The 21,729-nt window shown below is 37.0% G+C and overlaps 1 long non-coding RNA gene across 1 annotated transcript in view; it reads left to right on the forward strand.

Moving 5' to 3' along the window:
* The first annotated feature begins 988 nt into the window (after positions 1–988).
* LOC120775400 overlaps positions 989–21,729 on the forward strand; it is a 53,453-nt gene continuing 32,712 nt past the window's right edge. The window contains exon 1 of the long non-coding RNA XR_005705329.1: positions 989–1,388. This is a non-coding gene — a long non-coding RNA (uncharacterized LOC120775400). The remainder of the gene's footprint in view (positions 1,389–21,729) is intronic.

Below are 21,729 nucleotides of genomic sequence, written 5' to 3' on the forward strand. Positions count from 1 at the left end.
CGAGAAGTATTTATGATAGCGATTTTGACCTTGTATCTTTTTTAGAGCAAATAAAATTTTCTACAAATTTGTCATTGAAATTTTTTCCATAGCTCTTGTCATTTACGAGATAAATACAAAAAAATGCGAATTTCATGGAAAAATCAGGTTTAGAGCCCCATACTACCTCGCCGGTGTGAGTTACGACTTTGTTGCACTGGACACTTTTGTAGAGTGAAGAACTCTGAGAAATATGCGTCTAAAGTCAAAGCGATGCCATAAAATACCTCTGATCTGTAGGAATTTAAAGATAAAAACTCACGATTGTTGAAAATTTTTACAGGCCTTGGTCAAGTTCTTAATGCTAATATTAAGGGCTTAAATTTTTAGGGATTTTTTTGAGGGTATTTCTGAGGAAATTTCGTGACGAGACTGAAAAAAATTTATAGTTAAAAAAAAACACCATAATATACATATGTATGTATATGTACATATGTATGTACATATGTACATAAACTAGTAATATGAAGAGTGCTTTCATTGCCAAATTGTGAACTTGTGCTTTGCCTTTGGTTTGCTTGCTGGTCCACCAGTGATTTGTGCCCATGTTGAGGCGTTCGTGTTGGTTTTCCTTCCGCCTTGTAGCCGCCCTGTTTGTATGTTTGTGTGACTTCTTTTGATGCTTCGCAATGAAAATGAAATTAAAGTGGAAATGTGCATATGTAATTATGGGTAGGTATGTTTACTTGCAGCTCGCTGAATTTGAAAAAGATCTTGAAATGTATGTATGTATGCACACGCACAAAACCAACCAAGTGCCTTAATAAAATATGAAAAGTAAAAGCGTTTGTGCAAAGCAAGTGTGTGTTATTTAATACGAATATGTTTGAAGCGAATCAAAAGCTGTGAATTAAATAGTGCAATAATAAAAAATAATAGCTACACAAAAACAACAATAATAACAGCAAACTGCAAGCAATCTTTTAAATAAAAATATGTGTATGCGAGTGTGTGTGTGTTGGTGTGTGCACTCTATTGTGCAAGAAGTGTCGTCCAGTCGCGTTAATTGAAAGACAAAACAAACAAAAACTCACAAAACAGAGCGCAAACAAACCAACTGTATATAAGCAAACATACAAAAGTACATGTATGCATGTTTGTATGTAAGTGCCAACACATATGTATGTATATGTATATAAGCAGCAACTTTGTATTAATCGTGCCATTAAGTTGACGCGTCGACCAACACCCGCTGACATATAGACTAAAAGAAATGTATATACATACATACATATATAAGTAAATATATAGAGTACACTTGTATGTACATACTTATGTATTTGCATCTGGAGATCCGCTGGCAGTGGGCAGTAATTGAGCGAAGGCTGCAAAGAAAAAGTGTTTATGGGGTGAGTAAGCGTTACGCTGCCTTCTTTTCACTTCTATTGCTGTCGTTGTCGACATTTGTTTGTTTACATGCAAACAAAGGCAACAACAACTAAATATTATAACTTTTATATGTGTGGTATGTGTGTATGTGTGCATGTGCGATTGAATGCTTGGCTTGCCACAAATTGTCTTTTCATGCTTTTTAAATAAAATAAAATATTCGTTTGAAAATTGTTCTAAACTCCTACATACAGTGTCTCACAGCCAAAATGATGCAGCACTGATATACATTAGCACTTGACAAAAAAAACAATTTCATCTTAAAAAAATGAAAAATTTAGCTATTTTGTTATTTGATATAAGCATGTATTTTCTTGTAAAACACAAAATCAACTCAAATTTAAATTTTTTCGGAAACGGTTGGCAAAAATTCACACACTTGCAGAAAATCAAGCTCACAGCGAAAGTGATGCACCGAAGTTTACAGTTAGTGGCGACGGTTTGGCGGGAATTTCCGAATGTCAGCTATTATGTAACATTAAAATAACTGAATTAGAAACAATATTTGATAGTTTTTGCTTTGAAGTGTCGACATTTACACAGTGCAGATCAAAATGGGTCGTCAAAGAACAGTTGAAGTGCGCGAATTAGTTTTAAAACATTAAAAAGATGGCAAAAGCCAACGAAAAATCGCAGAAGCAGTGAACGCTACATTCGTGAAAATCGTGTAGAAAATAAAACTAAAAAGGCCCATAATAAAATTTTTAATGAAGTTGATTCTCGTTGGATAGTTCGGAAAATACGGGAAAACCCTCATTTAAGTGCTCCAGCATTGACAAATGATGTGGAAAAATATCTCGGAAAGAAGTGCCACCCGGAAACCGTGCGAAGAATCCTTAGGGAAGCAGACTTCAATGGACGCACAGCTCGTAATAAGCCATATATCAGCGCAAAAAATCGAAGTGCACGACTAAAATTTGCTAAAGAGCATTTATGTAAGGATGAAAGGTTCTGGACTAGCGTAATTTTTGCAGATGAAAGTAAATTCAACCTTTTTCGATCAGATGGTAAGAGCTACGTATGGAGAAAGCCAAATACAGAGCTTCATCCACAGAATTTGCGGAGCACTGTAAAACACGGTGGAGGGCATGTAATGGTGTGGGGTTGCATGTCCTCTGCTGGTGTTGGAAATTTGGCTTTCATTGACAGTACTATGGATAAAAGTATGTATTTGAATATCTTGAAAGCAAATTTGTTACAAAGTGCCTCAAAATTAAATATTAGAGAAGGTTTTCGATTCTACCAGGACAACGATCCAAAGCATAAGTCGGGCGTTGTCCAAAGTTGGCTTATTTGGAACTGCCCACATGTGGTACAACCGCCAGCACAATCTCCAGATTTAAATGCTATTGAGAATCTGTGGTCAGTTTTGGAGCGAGAGATTCGAAAATATGAAATTCGAAATCAGGCTGATCTGAAAACTGCTTTGCAAGCTGAATGGAACAAAATATCCACAAACCACACAAACAAATTGGTAAAATCGATGCCTAGACGCATGAAAGCTGTCATAGATAACAAAGGTTATCCTACGAAGTATTGATCAACCGAAAATTTAAGTTTTGTTAAAACAAAATCTATTTATTTATTTATGTATTTGCTTATTTAGAGATTGCATCATTTTCGCTGTGAGGTAAAATTTAAGGCTGAATTCGTTTTTTTGTTTTTATTAAATGAAATAAGTGTAAAATGTGAGTTTTAAAAATAATATTTAAAAAAATACATCTGCCACTAATAATTGGCACTCATAAACAAACAAGTTTTGGCTTTTTATTTCTTATTAAGCATGCTTTAAAATTTCTCAGATGGCTGCATCATTTTGGCTGTGATCCACTGTACATATGTACATAGATAATCATGCGTTTATTTCGTTTTTTAATTAATGAATGCATTGTGTTTTGGAAAAAACGCAACAAAAATGCGTTCTAAGTGGGTGAGCCTCTGACTTTGATTTAATCTAAGCTTCACACAATCTACATAGATTATGTATATGTACATACATATGTATATATGATATGCATATACATACATATATACATATATATGTATGTATGTATTTATATGCTTCCTAGATAATTAAATTAATTTATTCCAAGTGAAATTCAAGGAACCGTTTTTTTTGAGACCGGTGGTTTAGTTTGGAAGCTACAGGGTTTGTCCAGAAAGTAATAAGACTGAATCGATTTAAAACAAGTAAGGAAGGGCTAAGTTCGGGTGTCACCGAACATTTTATACTCTCGCATGATAAAGTGATAATCGAGATTTCATTATACGTCATTTACATATTTTTCAAATACGGTATTTGTGTAAAGTTTTATTCCGCTATCCTCATTGGTTCCTAATGTATATACTCGTATTATACAGAAAAGGCATCAGATGGAATTCAAAATAGCGTTATATTGGAAGAAGTCGTGGTTGTGAACCGATTTCAACCATATTTCGTACATGTCATCAGGGTGTTAAGAATGTAATATTTTCTTCATTGAAATCGGTCTAGTAGTTCCTGAGATATGGTTTTTGGTCCATAAGTGGGCGAGGCCACGCCCATTTTCAATTAAAAAAAAAAGCCTGGGTGCAGCTTCCTTCTGCAATTTCTTCCGCAAAATTTAGTGTTTCTAACGTTTTTGGTTAGTCGGTTAACGCACTTTTAGTGATTTTCAACATAACCTTTGTATGGGAGGTGGGCGTGGTTATTATCCGATTTCATCCATTTTTAAACTGTATATGGAAATGCCTGAAGGAAACGACTCTGTAGAGTTTGGTTGACATAGCTATAGTAGTTTCCGAGATATGTATAAAAAACTTAGTAGGGGGCGGGGCCACGCCCACTTCTCCAAAAAAATTACGTTCAAATATGCCTCTCCCTAATGCAATCCTTTGTGCCAAATTTCACTTTAATATCTTTATTTATGGCTCAGTTATGACACTTTATAGGTTTTCGGTTTTCGCCATTTTGTGGGCGTGGCAGTAGGCCGATTTTGCCCATCTTCGAACTTAACCTTCTTATGGAGCCAAGAAATACGTGTGCCAAGTTGATATCATAATATCTCAATTTTTACTCAAGTTACAGCTTGCACGGACGGACACACGGATGGACAGACGGACGGACGGACAGACAGACATCCGGATTTCAACTCTACTCGTCATCCTGATCACTTTGGTATATATAACCCTATATCTGACTCTTTTAGTTTTAGGACTTACAAACAACCGTTATGTGAACAAAGCTACATATAGTACTCTCCTTAGCAACTTTGTTGCGAGAGTATAAAAATGGTATCGCAACGTTAGAAGTTCGCTATAATAATCAGTGTATCGCCCTTGAAGGGAACTACGTATGTATAAAAAAATATAACGAATTTTGCCACAGAATTGTGTTTTACTATGGCAAAAGCCTGGGACTTTTCAACTGACATGTTATATATATGTACATACATGTGAATTAATATAGAGAGATTGGTATTTTGTTGATTAACTCATGCTTTAAGTGTCAAAGTTCAATGAGTTTATTATGTTTGTATTTAAGTATTTAATTAGAAGAGAAAGAGCGGTCGTTAAAATTATTTAAGAAAGTACTCGCTAATACTGAATGAGTCACATTAGAAGTATGTATATTTGTATGTATATTTATATGTATGTATGTACATATATATCTACTATGTAAATTTTAATGTACGTATGTATTTTTCTGCATATACATACTTATATCGTTTTATATGCCTGTGCAGCCATGAGTAGGTCAAACAGAGTCAGTGTGGCAGCCGGCTCATTGAACTCTTCTATTATGCTTTAGATACACATATGTACATACCTACATACGTGCATACATACATAAGTATATTTGTATATATGTATGTATTATAACTGAAATTACGCTAATTATAATAATGACTCTTTAAATGTAAGTCTGTATAGACAAATCGGAAGCATTACACATTATACATCTCTCTACTACCAGCTACCCACCTGTACCAACAATAACTCTATTTTACAAGAAAAAAAATTCTTCGGCCTCTTCAATGGCTGCAGAATCAACTAGAAAATGCTTGGTGCAAATGAATTTCCAACGCGTTAATTCGCTTTTTAATGGGTTCATGCCAGTACAGGTATGTGGCTAACTGTTGCACAAGCTTTTGTGTGATTATACGTTAGGAACCGCCAGCTAATATCTACAAATATACTTAGATACATATGCACGTACCAGTCAGCAACAATTGCGGCGCACTTAAGTAAATACTGAAGTAATTTTAATTAATTTGTGAGTAATTAGGCTATGTGGGTTAGGCGCTCATTTTTGATGACTGTTCTCAACATGCCTTGTAGGAATTCATAGTTTTGTATTTTGGGTCCGGCACTCGAAGTGTAACCAATTAAAAAAGCCATACATTCGGTTTGGAAAACTATTTTTATTTATTTTAAAGTACAAAATGTGTGAAAATTATCACAAATTCAGGACCAATTCACTTTTGCTCGATATGACCACCTTTTGCCTTAACTATGGCCTTGAGACGGTCAAAAAACGAATCGCAAGCTGTCCGAATGTGACTTGCCGGTATTTTGGCCCACTCACGGACAATGGCTTTCTTCAGCATCTCGAGACTGGTGTATTTTTTACTTGAGACCTTGCCCTCCAAAATGGCTCAGAGAGAATAATCCATTGGATTCGCATCTGGTGAATTCGAGAGCCTTTGTGTGGTCGTAAAGAAGTTCGGAACGTTGTTTTTCAGCCATTCTTGGTTCACTCGCGCTTTGTGCAAAACATTATTTGTGGCGGGTGCTGCCTCCTGGTGGCCAACCGATGACTTAGATTCTCGTATGAACGGTCGTTCAAGTAAACCCTATCGTTTTGAGAGTTTACGAATTGCTCAATTGGAAAAATTTTTTCGTCAGAAAACACAATGTTCGGAATATGACCGCTTTCGGCCAAGCGAAGCAACTGCTGCGCTCTCTTAAGTCTTACTTGTTGCTGCTTCGGTGTGTGATCATGGGCCTTTTGGAACTTATAAGGCTTGACCTTGTGCTCATTTTTCAATATGCGTCGAATGCTACGGTCGGATATTTTCAGTTCTTTAGCCGTTTGATTGGCACTTCGTCGTGGATTTCGCTCAAGTCGCTCAACGATGAGCTGTACGAGATATACGACGACATTGACATAGTTCAGCGAAAAAAAAAATATTATTGTATTTTTGATTAGTAGAACTAGTTTTAAGCTGATAGCGAAAGGCTGGCGTATCTTCGAGAAGATACAAGATCAAAGAACAATTCAGAGGTTCTGTATTGTCAAATGAAGTGTGACCAAAAATTGTTGATAGTTGTCAATTTGGACTGTATTTGACTCAAGAATTGTTTAATGAAAGACCATCTAAAAAGTATATGTGACCTGGTCTACGAAAAGGGAGCTAACGTGCGAAAACTTTTTGGATTCTATCACGAGAAAAAGCATCTCATCTTCCATCCGAATAAACTACTGGTATATTTTTAAGTTGGTCTCTTATTCTGGTATTTTACGTGATACCTTCAAGAATTTTAGCATGAATTATTATGCACAACAACGGTACAATGTTACGCAGTTATAGCGGAGTTTACAACAGCGCGCCAGTCGTTCTTCTTGTTCGCTATTTGGCACCAATCGGAGATTTCAAATATAGCCAGGTCTTTCTCCTCCTAGTCTTTCCAACGGATAGATCTTTCTCTGCATTCACTGGCGGATACTTAATCAGAAACCTTCAAAGCTGGAGTGTTATCTTCCATCCGGACAACATGCCCTAGCGAGTGTAGCCACTGTCTCCTAATCCGCTAAACTATGCCAATATCGTCGTATATCTCGCACAGCTCATCCTTCCATCGATTGTGAAATCCGCCTTTGCTAATTCGCAAAGGACAATATATCTTCCGTAGAACCTTTCTCTCGAACACTTCTAAGGTCGACCCATAAGATAATGTCATTGTTCATGCCTCTGCACCATACAACAGGACGTAGATGATGAGTGACTTGTACAGTTTGGTGCTTGTTCGTCGAGAGAGGACTTACTTCTCAATTGCTTACTCAGTTCGAAGTAGCATCTGTTGGCAAGAGTTTTTCTGCGTTGGATTTCGAGGCTGATATTGTTGTTAGTGTTAATACTGGTTCCAAGATAGACAAAATTATCTACGACTTCAAATTATGGCTGTCAACTGTGACGTGGAAGTCAAGTCGCGAGTGCGACGACTGTTTGTTTGATGACAGGAGATATTTCGTCTTGCCCTCGCACAATAGGGAACCGCCTTTTCTGAAACCTCGTTTGGTATCGAACGGAGGGGTCTTTTTCGATGCTGACGGAGCTTTTGGAATTGCTCAACGTGAGTTTACATAGCTGTATTAGTTTTGCGGGGATATCAAATTCAGACATAGCGGCATAAAGGCTACTCCTTTATGTGTTGTTAAAAGAAACTTTAAAATCGACGAAGAGGTGGTGTGTCTCGATCCTCTTTTCACGGGTCTTCTTGATTTTTGATTTTCTAGGTCTAAAGCCGCACTGATAAGGTCTAATCAGTATGTTGACGGTGGCCTTTAATCTTTCACGCAGTACGCTCGATAGAACCTTGCATGCGATGTTGAGAAGGGTTATCCCACGGTAGTTGGCGCAGATTGTGGGATCTCCCTTTTTGTGGACAGAGCAGAGCGCACATAAATTCCAATCGTCGAGCATGCTAGCAGCCTGCTATAGGATATAGCTGCCATGCAAACTGACCGATCAAAATCAATATAAAAATATTTTTATACCCTTTTATTCTATAATAAGTATATGTGTAAAGGTATTATAGCTTCGGTACAGCCGTAGTTCACGTGTCTTCTCTTTTTGTGCCACCATGTGGTTTTTCCTACAGGGAGTCAACTCACATCGATAGCAGTGCTGTCGACAATCGCGATAGAAGATCATATAAGTGGCTACAAACCGGAAAACAAGGCATACAAGCGTACGAACGCTAAGTATATATGTATATAAAGTATATACTTTTACATAAGTGTCTTGAGAAAATCTAGTTTTCTCTCATGGCAGAATACACCTGACCCCACTGCTAGAGGTGGTATGGTGCTGTTGATGATGACGAGACAACTATTTCGGTAAAAGTTTATTGGCCTGCGGAAAATCGTGTCGCGAGAATGTCAGCGAAGTGGCACGAATAGCGGCGGGAGTGCATAGAAAAGCTGTAGCAGGAATTAATAAGTAGTTGCTAAGCGCCAGGAAAGCCAGACAGCATAGAATGCTAACCCAACGCCTGATCGAGCTTGGCCTTGAAAGCGTGCATCGTGTTGATCGTGCTTCAAAGCGCCTATATTTTCAATTACAACAATAGCTGAGGAGACAGTGTAAACAATTATTTTTCAATACACATTTTCTCACATATTCGCTTTGTTGCTTTACCGCTTTGGGAATGCGTCGAGGTAAGAATTCCTACTAATTGGGCGCTCACAATACGAGTACAACACGCTCCACAAATATATTTTGTGTGTTTAAGAAAGCCGACACATTTAATGCAGTAATTTGTTTATTTATTTATGGTCATTAAATGCTTTTCACAATACACATGTTCTTCACACCTCAGTCAATCGTATTTGGTCAAGTGGTTCATCGATCTTGTTTACTTTTTATTCTCTTGTAGTTTCATTATTCTTGAATTTCCTCATTCTCCATTTTCATACATTTTAATTGCAAAGCGTTGCATATTATTCCATTTCTGTTACTGATGTATTTCTATATAATTTATGCGAGTCACATACGGGTTTCTGAAATTATGTAAGCGTCTGGAACATGCAGCAAATCTCTTTGAAACAAGAAAAGGAAAAGGCAAATAGTGAATAAGAGAGGTTCTTAAAGTAGGCAGAGTAAGTACAGTGGTTTCTTTATAGAAGTTCCAGCAAAGTTCAGTGGCTTTTTCGAAGTCCATTTCAGAAGTTTACAGCAAGCAATTTTAGGTGAGACCACTTTATGCTCGTAGCATGTTAGTTCCTGATTCGTTCCCACAAATTTCAACATCATTTTATTTGCAAAAATGAAAGAAAGAAAAGAAATCGCGAATTTTTAGAATATTAGATATTTTCACAATTTATTACTCAAGATTTCAGATAGACAGCAGAAGTCTACGCTTTGACCATAGTTTTCCCAAGACCTTAGTGATGCTTTCTGACACTTTTTAACGTAGAGCTCATTTACTTTTGTAGAATCATTCTATATTTTATAACATTAGACCTGCATAATAAACCTTAAACAAATTCAAAACGTCGCCCTGAGTGGCTAATTGACATCCTGAGTTGGTAAATAAAACGCCTACTGAAACTCCGTCTGAAAAAATTTCTTGTGGTCATTTGTTGATAGATAGTTGAAGATCTTTCAAGTCCATTTTTACGATCACCTCTCAAATATGCTATACTTTGATGCGTAAATTTTGAAAATTTATATAACTTTACCGGAACTTTGGTTTAAAAAATTGTTCGTGGCATGTTTTCTGTAACTAAGTCCATATTTCTCTACGATCAGTTGCCAGATTTGCTCTGCTTTGATGCGTAAATTTCGATAGCTGATCTAATTACGAAGAATTATTACTTTATAGCATAAAGTCGAGGCATAGTGAAACGAAAGATCAAGCGTCTTCAGCTGCTGAGAAACTTGTCCACTTTTAAGCAAACTAGGCCGAGGTTTTAAGGTAAGATTTATATCAGCCTCTTGTATGAAATATTAATTTCTTGATCTCAATCGCGAAATGATGCTTCAGAACGGAGTCAGATTAATGTTGAGTTTCATTCTTTAAGTATTCGTCATACATAACATCAAAGCTGTATATCTAAATTTGATACTTCATCTAGACGCTTGAACTGCGAAGCTCCTAGTTTTTTTGGACGAGTTCTAGGCAAGGCTAAATAGAAGTATAAGAGGTGTTCCAGTGTCTCTCTAATACGCATCCGGCTTTCATCTGATTTCTAGTAAGTTGTGACCTGATCATTTTAGCCGCTTTCCGGCAGCCAATATACAGGGTTTGTCCGAAAATAATAGGACTGAGTCGATTTAAAAAAATTTATTGAACCAATCGTTACAATTCTTTAAAAACTTTCAAAATACGTATTGCTCGTATGCTCCTTTTGTGTCGTTGCAGCGTTGCCAGCGCGATTTCCAAGCATTGAACGCGTCAAGGAAAGCATGGCATTCTCCGGAACAGCTTTGAGAGCCGAGGTCCATTCTGTTTGGATCCTCCCTGTCGTCTCAAAATGTTCGGAAGAGTGCCCCTTTTTCTAAGGATGACACTCAAAGATCCATGACTCATCACCTGTGATTATGTTATTCAAAAATTGGAGGTCACTTTCACATATGTTCAAATTTTCTTGGCACACTTCCACTCGCCGCAATTTCTGGTCATCAGTGAGCACGTCGGTGTTTGTCGAAGTCGATGGTCTTCCAGCATGGTCTTCATCAGCGACCTCTTCACGGGCCTCCAAAAAGGCCTGGTGCCACTGAAACACTCCACTTCTTGCTAAAGCAACATCTGGGTAATCCTGCTTGATCATATAAAACGTGTCTGTCGCAGATTTACCGAGTTTCACACAAAATTTAATCGCGTACCTCTGCTCTAACGAACGTTGTAGCGTTTATCCTGACTCTCCAGGTGCATGGAGACAACTGACCACCCGCTCGTTCGTTAGCTAGAAACGCCCACTACCGAATCCAGTCGGTAAATAAATAGCCTCATATCATACTTACTTTCTGCCAATATTTCTAGTGTTACGAACAGTCAAAATAAAATATGACCTCTTTAGATACTCAAAAAAACAAAAGAGAAATAACAGAGGTGTTCATAGAACTTGTTCTGGCGAGGTAGTTCTTATCTACCGTAGAAACCTTTTTTATTTTAACACTGAGAGGAGTGACTTGTAAAATTTGATCTTTGTTCGACGAGAGAGGACTTTACTGCTCAATTGCCTAGTCAGTCCGAAACAGCACTTGTTGGCAAGAGTTGTTCTGCGTTGGATTCCGAGGCTGACGTTGTTGTTGGTAAGCGACTCTTGTGTTGTTCGAAATAAAGATTATTTCAATCGAATTAAAGGTTCTTTCAAACTTTTATTAAATTGATGATGTCGACTAGTTTGAAATATGCCGTGATGTGATGATCCTACAATAAGAAAAAATAGTGCGATGGCAGTATTATAGACAATACTAGATACACTTTCTCTATTGGAGCGGCCAAGTGAAGAAGTATAATAGTTGGTTACTTCAATTTAGACAAAAAGAAAACTTGCACTGTACTATTGTAGACTCTTTCAAACCACTTTTTATTGCTTATAACAACAAACTGTACTTACCCTAAAGAAATACCTTCGAGTTATATATGAAAAGAGAAAATAAAAGTAGACTAATTCCAATTCAAATTCGTAAACTTGTTGCTACTGTTGCACGTTGCTGTCCGCCGTGTCTTCTTCTCCTGCTGGGCGCAAATCGCTCTTTCAAAGTGCCTTCATTCGTTCGTCGGTGGATTGCTTTGCTACGGATTGTTGTTATTATTGTAGTTATTGCTGTGTATTATTGCTTTTATGAGCAATTTACAAGTTGAGGTGCAATGACTTTTACTTACACACATACATATGTATATACATACGCCTCGTGCATAGTTCGCAAGCAATAAATTTATGGCACTTAATTAGATGTGTAGACTGGCGTCGTGACTGCATGCATGTGTGTGTTGTTGCTGTAGTTTGTTGTAAACGAATTGAATTTGTATGCAAACGCATAACTGCTAAATAATTTCAATTTACATGCACAATAAAATAGTAGCAATGAGAAAGAAGAAATTATTGTATTACATAACACACAAGCATACATATACATGAATGAAAATGCAATTTCCTCTTGTAAGAAAGCATTTTATGGGGTTATTTTTATTCCTTTGATCTATGCTGTTATTGATGGATTGAATTGCTACCGACAAAAAATGCGATATGTAGATAGTGACCTACAGAAAGGGGGAGTTCGAGGACGATTCCTCCAGGGCTCGGAATTCTGCTCTGCAACAATTTTGCGTAGAGTTTTTCTCTAACAATTCACTACAATCATTATCAGGCCTTGTGTTTATATCTAGGCCCTTGGGGAGTAGGCTTGAAGATCTTGGCATACTTTCTTTATTACCGTAAAAATATTATTAGTAATCATGTTATCATTATCATTACCATAATCATTATCATTACTATAATCATTATCATTATCATTATCATTACTATAATCATTATCATTATCATTACCATTATCATTATCATTATCATTATCATTATTATCAATATCATTATCATTATCATTATCATTATCATTATCATTATCATTATCATTATCATTATCATTATCATTATCATTATCATTATCATTATCATTATCATTATCATTATCATTATCATTATCATTATCATTATCATTATCATTATCATTATTATTATCATTATCATTATCATTATCATTATCATTATCATTATCATTATCATTATCATTATCATTATCATTATCATTATCATTATCATTATCATTATCATTATCATTATCATTATCATTATCATTATCATTATCATTATCATTATCATTATCATTATCATTATCATTATCATTATCATTACCATTATCATTATCATTATCATTATCATTACTCTAATCATTATCATTATCATTATCATTCTCATCATCATTATTATTATCATTATCATTACCACAATCATTATCATTATCATTACCATAATCATTATCATTACCATATCATTATCATCAAAATCAATGCAGTATGCGACGGTGCAATATCGTGGTGCAAAACCAAGAGTTGTCGGCTCATAGTTCCGGCCTCTTTTAACGAATAGCTTTGTGCAAACGATGCATAATACTCAAATAGTATTCCTTGTTGACAGTTTGGTCACGATATTCGACCGATTGATCGTCCGTTTCTGGGTCGTAAGTACAGATCCAAGACTTATCGCCACGATATTCGACCGATTGATCGTCCGTTTCTGGGTCGTAAGTATAGATCCAACACTCATCGCCAGTAATAATACGTTTCATGTCATTCTGGTAGTCGGAAAGCGTTGTTTCAGAGACGTTAACGAGACGCTGACTTTCGAAAAAATTTAGTGATTTTGGAAGCAATCTAGCACTTTCTTTTACTTTTCCTAGGCCAAAAGGATCTTTCAAAATTGTTTTCTCTGATGCTTCCGATATTCCTGCGATGGCAGTAAGATCTCTGGCTGTTAATCGGCGATTCTCAAATATCAATGCCTTTATTTTATTGACGTGTTGAACATCAGTCGATGTTCATGGCCATTATAGACGTGGTTCGTCTTTAACGCGTTCTCGACCCTCTTTGAATACTACATATGACCACTCAAACACGCTTGCTCGCGACAAACAATTATCACCGAAGGCCTTTTCACCACAAATTTGATTTGACCTGGAGAGCCAATACAGCTTCGCAAATCATAATATGGCGCTGTGGATATTCACTTGGTCTTTATATGTACCCCTCTTATCAAAAACAATCCGCAGATGTTTTGCGCTTGTGCTTTCTGGTAGCAACTGGTCATGTAAGGCCATATTTCTTGCGTGAGCGTATGCATCACTTGTATGGACTTTTCAGTATTAACGCTAATGCTCAATTAGGTAGCCACGGTTCTAGAGCGGCCAATTACGTTAGCAGTTTCCTGTGGACTGTAGAATTGCTATTCGAAGCCAGCAGTGCACTGTCATCCGCACAGGTCCCCATAATTGTGGAGTCAGATCTAATGGATGCGAGTTGCGTGAAGAATGTAGAGTACAGGCGCAAGAGCGCTGTCTTTAAGTAGGCGTATAGGTCTCAGATCCGACAACACCTGACTTAGCACGTCCGATTATCGAAGTATGACAATGGTAGTAAAACATGGACAGCTTTTCATGTACCTTGTATAATGACGGATATCGAGAAAAACTGAAGAACAGTATTTACAATTTTCCAAAGCATCAGTTATAGTATTCTACTCTTCTGTGACTTTGCTTAATTGTGCTATAAAGTTTTTTGAGGGAAAACCGATGATCCGAATGATGATGTTTGTCCTACAACAGAGGCGAAAGGCTGCGAAAAAATATTGATTCGAATATTTTCAAAACAATTACCAGTAGGTTAATCGGCCGATATGAATTGACCATATGCTCTGCTTTACCAGGCTTCGGAATCAAAATTATCTTAGCTCATTGCTGTTAAGAAGGAAAATAGCAGAGTATGAGCGTACCTTTAAATATTTAAACGATCATGCTGATTCGGTTTCCTGGTAGTGCTTTAAGGGCTACTGCATGTCATAAACTGGTGTTTGCCAACGCTTTGATCTCTTGCTGTACTTCAACAGCATCTATTTCAGCGTTTGGTAGCTCCATCTGAAAAGCAATGTCTAAAAATTTATTGACTTCTGGAGTAAAGGTGTTTTGGAGATGTATAGTAATTAGTTCGAAGTTTGCATTAGTTCAGCAGCAGAGACCTCTGTCGTTGATATATTATTTTTCATGCCTGGCAAGTCTTTGCAAGGAGTAGATTAGTCTAGTTTAGATAACAAAAGTTTTTCTTAGAATATGCTTCTTACAACACTATATTGGAAAACATCAATAAAATATCAATAAAATATTATTAGCAATCAGTGATGGTCGCGTGCCAGTCATTAATGGTTGTATTTATATATATCTGGGGACAACAAATACATACATACATGTGTATGTATGTAACTCTGCATTAATTTCAATTAAAAATCATTGATCTCTCGCTTACCGGCATGCCGTCTCTTTGGTGATGAGCACCCTCTATAAATAATTCATTAATATTTCTCCGAATGAGTCAATGCTCTTGGAGCCATTGTTCAATATCTTCATATCATTCTATATACAAAGAATTTTGCTATTTTTATAAAATTTCCAGCACATTGTGTAAAAGTAATTAATTAAAAAATTCTTTAAGTAATTCAATTACCAGTAATGCATGTGGTTTCACATTGTTTGGTTTATTATTGTTTATTAGAAAACCTAAATTAGACAAAAGCTTTAAAATATCTTTAGATTATTGGTTTCCACTGCATTCTTCTTCCACTGCATTACAAATAGTAAATCTTTCAATATTCTTTTAAGAAATCTTAAGTTTTAATGTCAGATATATTTCCACAGATTTATTACTGATTGTCACTTGTTTCACACAAAATCCCAGCTTGACGCTATATTGATAGATCTGATACAAAACCTTATCCTCGATGGTAATATAGGTGAATTCTCTTCGAAGCATACATTTTGGCTTAGCCAAATGTTACCTTTTGTGTGGAAATATTTATGACCTGGTTGAGGATGCCGAGAAATTCAGTAAAGAGGTTACAAGAATCCAGGTTTCAAGTAATTGATTTTTTATTACCTTATTAAATTTTAAGACATCTCTCTAATATGTTTTTAAATGATCACGTTGATTCGAGTAATAGTTTTGAAGAAACAGCATTGAAAAGTTGCGCGCTCGAGTTACATAAAATTTTAAATGTGTTTTTCTCAAAACTGTATTTTCAAAGTCGGTTGTCAAGATGGCGAACCCGATTCCCCTCAATAGATATTTCATTGCTCGACTATGATGAAGTTCGAATAGCAATTTCAGCTGTTTTGCAAGATATGGTCGGATAAAAGCAAGCCGACGATTGGAACCTCAATCCGAAAAAGGGGGACTCCACGTATCTGGACTAATTAAGGTGAGAGGCTTCTTTAATATCACATATTTATAAGGTCTTATCGAGCGTAGTGTGTCAACATACTGATTAGAGATTATCACTGTGGCTTTAAACTTGAAAAATCTACTATCAACCCAATTTTCACCATTCGCCAAGTCTTGGAAAAGACCCAGTGAAAGGAAGATCGACACACACCACCTCTTCGTCGATTTTAAAGCCGCCTTTGGTAGCACGAAGAGCAGTTGCCTCTATGCCACTATGAACTTGGTATCGTCGCAAATCTAATATGGCTGTATAAGCTGACGTTAAACAATACCAAAAGTTCCATCACGATCGGGAAGGACCTCTCCCAGCCGTTCGGTACCAAACGAGGGTTCAGACAGGAGGACTCCCTATCATGCGACTTCTTTAATCTAGTCCTGGAGAAAACTTCGAGCTGCAGAGCTAAATAGATTAGGTACAATCTTCTATAAGAATTTTCAGATTATGGACACTCTAGCTTTGAAGTTTTCCGATTCATTACGCGCCGGTGGAAGCAGAGAAACAATAAGACCGCCACTCCGTTGAAAAGATTAGGTGGAGAACGACCTAGCTGCACTTGGTATCACGAATTGACGCCAAATTACGAAAAGAAGAAACGACTGGCGCGCTGTTGTTAACTCGGCTATAAACGCATAAGCGGTTTCTACGTCAGTAAAGAAGAAGCAGGAAGTTACACTTTCAAACTGTTCTCTGTTTTCGTTAAATCAAGAAAACATCTCCACAGAGTATACCGCAAAATCTAATTTTAATTTCTGTTATTTACATTGAATTCTTCAATGGAATCTACACATGCATATATGTATGTATGTTATTTATTAGTATATTATTCTAGCAAATTCAAACTCACCTTCGGCCACTCAGCCGTTACACGGTGGTGATCTCCAGCAGGGCAACGCTATTTGCACTCTCTGCTGGATTTTGAAAAGTGGCTGGAACTTGGAGTATGCCTGCTTTTATTACACACTGGCAGCAAGTGCATACACTACATACGTTGCAACAAATTGTTGCATGTTAGCAGATTGTAAATTTGCTTATTGGCAAATGCCACAATCGATTTATTTTCGCGCAAGCCATGTTGAATGCGAAATGCCACTGTCTGGGAGAAAACAAAGGCGCAGAATTACTTATGTACGTGCGTATTTATTTGTATGTCTGCATGTGGTAAGCAGAACTCAATAAGATGCGTGGCTCAATTTGCGTTCTAATGGTTTATGGGCAATATGCAGGCGAGGCACAGTGATGTCTATTAGAAAATAAATTAAAAAGGCAACTAAATTATTTAAATGCTCAATTTTCATCTTCTAAATATTATTCTCTTAGATCCGTAATGGCTTTTCTTACCGAATATCATGTTTATTGCTTTCAAAGACTGACGAGAGCTTTTTGAGAGTTTCGGGCATATGAGGAATTCAAGGAAACCAAGTCTGTCCATTAGTGAGATCTAACGGCCCTTTCTTCTATGGCCTTTATTTTGACAATTGACAATTTTTTATCGCTTAATAATTGTCATATCTCGCTCACATATCGTAAGAATGCTAGATAAGCTTCCACCATTTAAAAAAAGGAATAATTATTAAAGCTTAAAAGCACCTGCCGGAGTCAGATAGTTATTATTAATATACTGTAATTGCTTGCATCATAACTATACAAGTTTAAAAAGTTTCCAATCCAAAATTCAATAAATATCCAGACGTAGAGCTCAAGTTGCGAACTAAGGTACTTCTCGAATCTCCAACATTGTTTCTTAACACTATTAATAGGAAAAAATTTGGTTTTCAATAAAAGCAACTTACGAAAACTACCTTTTTGTGATTTAGGAAAGACTCAAGAAAAAAATTGGCTAATGTTGGTGGTTATCAATATAAGCTTTATGACAATCGGATACATATTCTTCATAGTTTGCTGAATAAATGGAGAATAATAAGAAAACTACCGGCCTGAACTTGAATTTTGAAGATTAGAGAAAAATTGGGAATGATTATAGATGCTAACAAGAAAAATATTATGACTTGAAATATAAGTATGTAGATACATAACATATTACATCTATGTACAAGGACTGTCGCAAAAGAAACAGGACTGTTAAAAAAAACAACAAAAATTAATATGCTTCAAAAGTTATATTTTTTTATTCAAAGTAGTTTCCTTGTGCTTCGATACAGCGTTTAGCCCGGTCAATTACCATTTCAAATGAGTGTTTAAGATATTTTTTCGGAATGATCTTGAGAATATCGGTCGTCGCCTTTTGGATAGCTGAAATGTCCTGAAACCAGTGTCCTTTCATGGGCAAATGAAGTTTTCCAAAAGGGTAAACATCACAGGGTGCCAGATCAGGTGAGTAGGGTGAGTGATTAATGGTTAATTTGGAGTTTTTTTGTCAAAAAATCAGTGACAAGCTTCGACCGATGACACGGCCCATTATCGTGCAACAGGCGCCAGGCGCCAGGACCCAGCCTCACGGTATTGTGGTCGAGCACGACGAATGCGTTACAAAAGACGCTTCATAACACCAAAGAAAAACTCAGCATTAATCGTTTGGCTAGTTGGGACGAACTCTCGGTGTACAATACCCTCGCAATCGTAAAAACAAATCAACACTGTCTTTATTTTTGACCTCTGAAGACGACCGACTTCTGATCGTCACAGAGGTCCTCACGACCTTCTTGGAATCGCTTAAACCACTCATGCACATTACTACGGGATAGGCACTGATCACCATAACCTTTTTTCATCATTTGAAATGTTTCAGTAAACGTTTTCCCAAGTTTAAAACAAAATTTAATATTTGCTCTTTGCATTTTACGACCGATGACCAAAAGCTGCTGTCACTTTTTGATCGATAACATGGGTTGTAGTTATCCAATTGTCTTAAAATTTTTACGAAATGTCAACAGGAGATAAAACTTTTTATTTCATATACCCACCAATAGGTGGCGCTACTAGAAACAGTTATATTTAAAAAGTTTTGTTTCTTTTGCGACAGACCTTGTATAGTGCCTAGAGTCGGATGAATAAGTAAGGAATATGGCTTGATTGTTTGAAGATTTTTTCGACCCTAGTGAATATAGTGCTGATTAATGTTTCCCGGGATTCGCAATATAACTTCGAAACAATTTTATATATCTAATTTTTTCTGATCACATTTGATCCGGACTGATCCAAATAAAATGCGCGAGCAAACCAAATGATTACGGTGAAATTACTACGAAGCTTGGATGTCGATTTTTACCATGAAAAATTGTACAACGATTTCTTACAACTTTGTGTTTTCAATTGAAATTAAATTTTCCAGAATTGTTTAATGGAGTTTCCTATTTCGCAAACACAAGGCGTTCATTGAAGGTTGTGAAGTCATCGAAAACTTGCCTCGTACGCGTCGTTTATTCACTTTTCTTATTGAAAAACTCAAGTAAATAGTGCCTAAAAATCGTCGTGTTGGGTCCGTAGCGTGACAATCCAAGACTCGTATCAGAAACCTGAATCTTTCGCCTTCTTGACAACGTAGCTGAAAACCCTACATGCATCAAACGCATCAATACTGGTGTCGAGATGTGTGTATACGATCAATAGTTTAGCGAAAAGCGCCGCAAAAAAGAGTCGAACCGAAAGAAGCACGCCAAAGTTAGTCAAAAATTAAGGTGCTGCTCATCGCTTTCCTTGATTGCCCTAGTGCGGTTCAACATGATATTGTTTTGCATTGACCGTAACAAATGCTAGTCCGATGGTGCAGGGTCAGGGCTATTTGGTGGTTGCATCAAAACTTCCCAGCCAAGCCCTCCCAGTTTTTGCCGAGTCATCAAAGATGTGTGTGGTCTAGCGTTGTCCTGATGGAAGACACAGAACTTGCTGTTGATAAGTTTTGGCCGTTTTTATTTCGATTGCTTGCTTCAATCTCATCAGTTATTACAGTAAAAAATAGAATCAATCGTTAAATCAGGTGAGAGCAGCTCATAGTGGATGATTCCTTTCCAATCCCACCAAACACTCAGCATAGCCTTTCGAGGCGTCAATCCTGGCTTTGTGACCATTTGTTGAGCTTCACATTAGTGTCGTATTTGATCCACTTTTATCTCCTGTTACCATTAGCTTCAGAAATGGTTCAATTTCATTTCATTTCAGCAAAAAATCGCAGATGTTAATTCGGTCCATTAAATTTTTTACAGACAATTCATGTGGTACCTAAGCATCGAGTTTTTTTTTGTAGCCAGCCTTTTTCAATTGGTTCAAAATCGTTTGATAATGAATAATAATATAATGAAAGGTCAACCAGAGCGAGGTGCATTTTTCACATTGAAATTTCCAGAACGGAAGCGAACGAACCTTTTTTTGTACTACACGACCTAATACGGATACAGCATCGTCTCCGTAAACTCACGAATTTCATTGGTGGCTTGCGTGGCATTTTTCCCTTTTTTAACGGGTCCGGTAAAAGGCCCATGATTTTACACCGAAGCAGGAACAAGTAAGACTTCAGAGAGCGAAGCAGATGCTTCGCTTGGCCGAAAGCGGTCAAATTCTGAACATTGTGTTTTCTGACGAAAAAATTTTTCCAATTGAGCAATTCGTAAACTCTCAAAACGATAGGGTTTACTTGACCGACCGTTCATGCGAGAATCTAAGTTATCGGTTGGCCACCAGAAGGCAGCACCCGCCACAAATAATTGTTTGGGCCACTGTCACCGCAGATGGGCGCACTACAATTGTTTTCATCGAGCCTAACGTCAAAGTAAATGTGACATATTATCGGGAAAGTGTTCTGGAGGTTGCTTTGAAGCCGTGGGCAAACAAAAATTTCGGTCGCAAACCATGGACGTTTCAACAAGACTCAGCACCGTCTCACAAAGCGCGAGTGAACCAAGAATGGCTGAAAAACAACGTTCCGCACTTCATTACGACCACACAATGGCTCTCGAATTCACGAGATGCGAATCCAATGGATTATTCTCTCTGGGCCATTTTGGAGAGCAAGGTCCGAAGTGAAAAATACACCAGTCTCGAGCCAAAATACCGGCAAGTCACATTCGGGCAGCTTGCGATTCGTTTTTTGACGGTCTCAAGGCCATAATTAAGGCAAAAGGTGGTCATATCAAGCAAAAGGGAATTGGTCCTGAATTTATGATTATTTTCACACATTTTGTACTTTAAAATAAATAAAAATAATTTTCCAAACCGAATTTATGGTTTTTTTTTAATAGGTTACACTTCGAATTCCGGACCTTGTATAGTGATTCGATTTGAACAATATGTTCGGATATTGTAGCGATAACTAAGAAAATATTCTGCACTTAACTTCTTGACGATAGCTTTACAAATAAAAAATTTGCCATACAAGGACTTGTGTTGGATCGGTCAGTTAGCATGACAGGCATACGCTATAGTAGTCCGAATCAGACTCAACACACTTGGAGACGTATATAGTCAAATCGACTGAGCTCGTTACATGTACATACATACATATCGTCATCTAAAATGCAAAACAACGTATATTATAATCAAAAAATCGAAATTGAGTGTTTTATTGCTTACGATTCACTACTTCATATTGT

The sequence above is a fragment of the Bactrocera tryoni genome, chromosome 4 (genome assembly GCF_016617805.1).
Source record: "Bactrocera tryoni isolate S06 chromosome 4, CSIRO_BtryS06_freeze2, whole genome shotgun sequence".
Lineage (NCBI taxonomy): Eukaryota > Metazoa > Arthropoda > Insecta > Diptera > Tephritidae > Bactrocera > Bactrocera tryoni.